Source organism: Malania oleifera, chromosome 11 (assembly GCF_029873635.1).
Source record: "Malania oleifera isolate guangnan ecotype guangnan chromosome 11, ASM2987363v1, whole genome shotgun sequence".
Taxonomy (NCBI): domain Eukaryota; kingdom Viridiplantae; phylum Streptophyta; class Magnoliopsida; order Santalales; family Ximeniaceae; genus Malania; species Malania oleifera.
The window spans coordinates 21,919,731-21,926,897 of record NC_080427.1 but is presented as its reverse complement, the minus strand read 5'-3'; positions in this window follow the sequence as shown (position 1 = coordinate 21,926,897).

The following is a 7,167-nucleotide window of genomic DNA, read 5'->3' as shown; positions in this document are numbered from 1 at the left end:
TTCCCTACATTAGGTTTGAGAGCTCATCAGCCTTTGCGTCACGAGTGGAAGCCAAGAAGTATCTCTCAAAAAATACCTCCTTGAAGTGGCTCCACGTCATACCAGATGGACAAGCTCTCTGCTTCTCAGGCAGACTCACAACCATCCACCATCTTTTCACTTCTTTTTCCAGCTAAAAGGTAGAATTGAGAACCTTCTTCTGGTCAGTACAGTGCAGAACTTCCAATATCTTCTTGGTCTTCTGCACCCAGTTCTCTACTATTATCAGATCGAGTCCTCCCGTAAACGTCGGAGGGTGCATGTGGGTGAACCTCTCTATAATACAACCCGTAGCCATAGGAGAGTGCTCAGGTCTACTAACACTCCTTCCGATCTCCTGCATAACCTACCTCATCAAACCCCAAGGCATGGAAGGAGACTTATCACTCGTAGTCCCCTCAGAACCACTATCCAAGTTGATATCCTTGGGCTCCATTCTGAAAGTAAGGTAGGAATCAGTTAGAATTCCTATTTCATACACAGTTAACACAATCATTGAAAGCTAATCATGTCAACTACTATTCTCAAGGGTCCATGTCTGTCCTACCACACCAACACGAAACCATCAATGGTTTGCCGTAATTTTACTAAAATCGTCATTCTAGGAAAAACAAATAATACCACCAATGAGGCCCTGTCTAGCAAAAAAACAACACTTGACCTACTCTACCCATTTCCTACATCCTATACTCTGGTATGTACACGTAGCTATGCCTAACTAAGTCTATAAGACCTAACAACTTGGTTTTGCTATGATACCAAGATGTTATGGCCTGAACCCACAGATGGGTCCTAAGTGTGAATATAGTAACCTAACTTGTCTCTGTATCAATTAAACATACATGATACAACCTTGAATGAGGGTCCAACCCCGAGGGGTACACGTAAACCCTATACACATTCCCATACACATCCATATTCATCAAATACGCAGTGGAAATGTTCTTTCTATACATTCATCATACCACACCAGAGTCTATACAAAACTAGAATATACGTTCCCAAAATTTTAGTACATACTCCAGGTGTCTACAAAACCCAAAAATGACAACTCGGTTACAAAACTCATACTTACACAGGTACTAAATGTAGCGACACCCCCACTTTTGGATGCTAGGATGATAGTTTCAGCTACCTGAAGGACCTGAAAAATATTTGTATATTCAGGGTGAGACACCTCTTAGTAAAGAAGAAAGCAGGTTATATCAGTGTGTGGCATACAAGTGTTATTTCAACGTAAAACATAACACAATACAATTCCAGTATTTTCACAATTCAATTCTAGTACATACGATACGAAACATAAGGTCAGTGTTGTCACACTAAGCACCCAATTACCTTGCGATAACCAAAGCCTCACATGGATAACGTTGTCAATATAAGCACCCGATAACCTGCGATAACTGAAGCCTCACAATGATATCGTTGCCACCACGGTGTAGCTCACACTCATCGGTGACCAGCCAGAAAGGACTGGTGATATCTCACACCCTTGGATATAGAGCTTGACACTTTTGCCCATGGTAATTAGCCGAGACATGGTGTCAGTGTTTGGTAATTAGTCGCCCTTAGCTGATTCAACGTACGGTAATTAGCCACCCCTAGTCGATTTACAAAACCTGGAACAATTTTGGAACTCACATCCCTATACTCATTAGCATACGGTAATTAGCCACCCTTAACTATTTTACAAAACCCTGGAACATTTTACATACAACATTTCATTCCACACTTATTTGAGTATACAGTATACAAAAAATCATATTGTTTTGAGTTCGAGAAATATAGTTTAATACAAATACAAGTACAGTCGTCTCAATACTACAATTTTATACCACATACAGTTTTTCCAACAAAAATAGAGATGATACCTGAAACCCCTAATTTTTCCAAAAACTGTAACCTGAAAATCTTGCATTTTTACTCGATAGATTTTTCTAAATAAGTAACCAAAACATATATATGATCGTAAACTACATGTTTACCGATCTTAATTTGAAAAATAACTGAAATAAACAGAATCCCTTTACCTTTTCCCGAATACCAAAATACAAACTCTACGGCTCCAAAACTATGAATCGAGACACCCAAACCTAAACGTCCAAGAACTATACTTCACTACAATTCGTACTACTACATATATTCCAAAACGAAATTGAAATCGGATCCTTACCTTGGTTTTGGGTCAAAACCCAAAAGCCCCCGAAATAAAGATCTGATCCACTATTCTCTAAAAGATTCCTCCCCTGGTCCACGCAATAACATCGAATCGTTGAATCAGGCAACGAACAGAGAATAATCGAAGAGAGAGAGAGAGTTCCTGCTGCTTATAGAGAGAGAGAGAGAGAGAGAAAGAGAGAGAAAAGGAGTTTTAGCTTACTTAGTCATGAAAAAATGAAGTAGGATATTTATAGCCCCTTTGACCGTGCCAACCTTGTCAACAAGGTCGCCCCTTCATCGACGAATCATCCATGCATTTCGTCGATGAACCAGTTCCTTTGGCGACGAACCCTATTTCGATATTTTACAATTCCTCCGGTATCTCTTTGTCGACAAGGCTCCGAATTTCAGCGACGAAGATTGTGAAGGCCTTCGTTCATCGACGAGAACAATGGCTTCGTCAACGAAGCCTGCAAAATTTACCTTTTTACCCTTTTGTTATTTAGTCAATTTGCATATCTCAGGTCGGGTTCTTATAATATATATATATATATATATATATATATATATATATATATATATATATATACACACACACATCTACTTACATCACATTTCTCCTAAGCCAGTATAAACCATATTTTATCATTTCAAAATATTTGCTAGTATAAATTACATCTCATCATAAAATATTTCCACATGTTAAAGATACAACAACAAAACCAATACTTATGCCACATAAATTTTAAATAATATTTCATAAATTAGTAATTGCTCAAATAAATATATAATATTCCAAAACCAGAATTTTCAAATACCGAATACATTAGCAAATCTTTCACAATGTTATCATTTTCTCATGCTTTAAATTAATCAACTAATTTCCAAAATGCCTGACATAATTTATTCCACTTACCTGATTACTGAAAATATACCCGCGAGGAACTTAAATGATGCCTGCGGCATTCGCACAAAATCTTGTATTCATAAACCCTAGTTTAATCAATTCAACCCCAAAAATAATAACCATATTCACATTTCCTAGGCCCACACTTGGAAGCCAGAAGAAAATCCATGATCATATGTATCAGGTGCATTCCATGATGACACACAAGTAAAAAGGTTGAAGACATTTAATTTTAATTGTAAATGCATTTGGTTTTTATATTTTGGGTGTGTAATAATGAACTGTAATAATGCATTGCATACATGATAGGTTTATGCTCACAATGACAATAGTCTAACCGTAGGGATCTAGACCTAACCTTAGGGGACCTAACCTAAACTCAAAACCTTTTTCTTAAAAGCTAAAACTCATACAAAGGTTTTTAAAATAAATTAAGGTAAAAAATTAGGGCTTATAATCGATCGATGTTGAATTTTTGTGCTTAATTTAAAAGATCACTCGACTGAACCCTTGGCAGTATAAATGCCTCGGTCAACTGAATAGGTTAGAAGTTAACATGTTGAGTTTGCTCGATCAACCACACTGAATTAAACACACCGCCCTCAATTGACCGAACCATTAACCTCTGTTAGCCCAACTATTAGCTCCACCAAACCTTATAGTTCAAAATTGCCTTGGCCGATCGAACCTTTTGAATGGTCAATCGGCCTTTTTCCATGGTCGAAAGAACCTACAAAGCGTTTATAATTGCCCTGAGATGGTCGACCAAATCCATAGTTCAAAATTACTGTTGACCTTATTGGTCACGCCCGGTTTTGATTATGACAAATACTCATTGTATCTAATGAGTGTTTGAGGTTTTGTGCAGGAATCAAGAATAATAAGATCAAGATGTGCACAAAGCAAGAGAAGCTTGAAGACCAAATCATATTCATTGTAATAAACTTATATTGGTCTGTAATAGTAATTAGGGCATTTGGTTTGTAATAAGCTCACACACATCACATGCGTGATTTATTTTGTAAGCTCAAACCGAACCATGAATGAGAAGAACCGTAGAAAGACCTTAGGGTGCACCTTCGATCGACCTTTGGTCGATCGATACCAGACTTTTTCGGTGTCTTCAAATTGGACCCCAAGTGACCTTAGGACACACACATATACACATATGTTTGTTAGGCACTTGAATAGGACTTGCCTGGTCAATACGGGACTAAAATGCACATTTGGTGCACTTTCGGTCGACCGGCCAAAATAGTTCATTCTTGGCCTGGTCGACCGAACCATCCCTGGGTCAACGGTTTGACCAAGGCCAAGTCGACCGAACTTCATAGTTCATTTCTTGCCGGTCGACCGAATAACCTGGGAGTCAACATTTTGACCTCCCGGTCGACCGACTACTTTTTGTACTCCAACTACCTGCTCGACCGAAGGGTCTTGGGAGAATTTCCAGTGGTCTAGTCGATTGAGCCGTTCAGTTCAAAAAGTCCCGATTGACCGAACCTCGGGAATTTGGAAAATCGCCTTGCCTCGGTCGACCGACCACTCAGTTCAAAATACCCCTAGTCGACCGAGCCATTTGAGTTCTGGTCGACCTAACCTCTCGGGTTGCCCTGATTTTTTTATCGTAGTTAATATTTTTAAACAGGGTTAAAATGTCTTAAATGTCATTAAACTTTTCTAATAATACCCAAAAGGTCCCCAACGGTCATATTTCCTTCCATGGCTATATATATGTGTTCATTTGCAAAGATTAAGAGTGATTAGCCACTTTGATTAGGGAAAATTTTTTGAAAAACCAAATCCCTATAATACACATATCCAATCCCCATTCACTCATGCTTACCTTCTTCGATCTTTTAAATCCTCTGTAAGTCGATTGAGTGTTTATAGTTAATAGGTTTGCTCTCCCATTCATATTTGGTTGATTTATTTTCATTGAGAGCTAAACCTAAGTATTCTTAGGAGACTTGGTAAATAAGTCTATCCTAAGAAGACTTTGATAGATCTTCTAAGATTTGCACCTTCATTGCAACATCTAAAGAAGATTATATTTGTTTTTGGTTGCAAAACATTTTCAAAATACTTTCAAATATCTAGTGTGCTTTATCTTGAAAAATCTTTACAGAGATATTTGTTTGTGTGAGAAAAGAAATATTTGTTGCAATATTCATTGATTTATATCTATAGTTGAATACAAAGATTAAACTCTTTTTGCAAACCAAACTTATACATTGCTAGAACTTCACATACATATATATATATATATTGAGAAAACTTGTTTATTGAAATATATGAAGTTTGGATAATATCTTTGTTTGAGCACCTAGATTGAATATCCTGTGATACAAAGATCATTTAGGTTTGCACTCTCACGCACTCATTACAACGATAGTAAATCTATTTGAGAGTTGACATCTGAGACCACATTGAGCTTACAAATTATTTCATATTTGTGGTGTATATTATTGTGCGAATTTGGGTACATATCTGCTTTACTTGAAAGCACAATCACCGTACCATTTCATTGTAATACAATTTGGTTGTATTTCCAGGCACGGGCCTGAAGAGGGAGACTAGCCCTGGAATAGTCCCGGATTGGCTTAGACCCGGTTAGGAAAGCTAGGTGCGTCATCCTGTTAAGGCGTGTAGGTTGAGGTCAGCCCCGCTAATTGCCCTGGTTAAGGTTGAGGTCAGCCCTATGTTAATTTGACCTAGTTGTAAACGGTGACGCTCCACCCTTAAGTGAGCGTTTAGTGGAGTCCTCCAGCTTGCGAGCTAGAGGCGAGGATGTAGGCATAGTTGGCCGAATCCCGATAATATATTGTGTGTTCATTTACATTTCAGCACGTTATATTTACCGCACATGTATGTTATGGGTGAATGATGCGTATGACTTAATTTCCATTTTATATTTATCTACGCATTTGGAAATTGAATAGATTGACCCTAGGTTGTGTATATACTGCCGTTTATCTGGTTTAACCTAGGCGATAAATTTTAAATTCCAATTCACCCCCCCTTTTGGGAATACACCAATTCTAACAATGGGTATCAGAGCCTCGTTGTACTTGACTTAAACGTTTTTGTAAAAAGATCGCAATGGCTCACATTGGTGTATCCCTATTCGTTGAGGGACAATCACTTTCCAGTCCTCCAGTATTTTGTGGTGTCGACTACACCATGTGGAGAGTTAGAATGACCATATTCTTGAAATCTATGGACTGGAGGGTCTGGCTTGTGACTGCCAAAGGAAGATGTGCACAAATAAATGAAAATGATTTTAATATGATTAGTTCTAATGCCATGAACATATTACATCTTGCGTTAGATTCTGATATCTTTGTTGAGTTTGTGGCATATCAAACTGCACAGGAAATCTGGGATGAACTGGAAAGGAAATATGGAAAATCCCAGGAATCTGATATGGAAACTCCTCCAGATGCTCCAAGATTAAATGATCAAGAGGAGGTAATTCATGAGCTAGACATCAACGATGAGGTATATGATTCTCACTCAAGCCCATTTGATGGTTTATGTGATGAATGTTGTATTGAGTCATATATTGAATCATCTGTTGATAATGCTATAAATGGTTCATGCGATGTTTACTATGAAAAATCTTGTGATGAATCATATGTTGGTGTTTGTAACATATCAAATGCTGGACCATCTGTTGAATATCATAATAATTTTGATAATGATATTTGTGATGATTCATATATTGAATGTTGCAGTATATTATGGAATGAATCATCCATTGTACTTCATGATAGTCCTATTGAGCATGCATGCAATGATTTGTATGAAAACTGTTGGGATAATTCTTTTGGTGAATCATGTGCTGATTTGAATATTAAAAGCATGCTATCACATGAAGAACTAGAAAATACCTCATTGAAAATGCACAAGTTTCTAGTTAGAATCTCTGAGCATGAAATACGTCTAAAGAATGAGAACAAAAGAATAGCAAAACAATTAAAGGGGCTGAAAAATTTTCATGCTATTCTTGAAAAGAAAAAGGTTGAGAAGATATTGAATATTGCATGCTTGGATGAAGA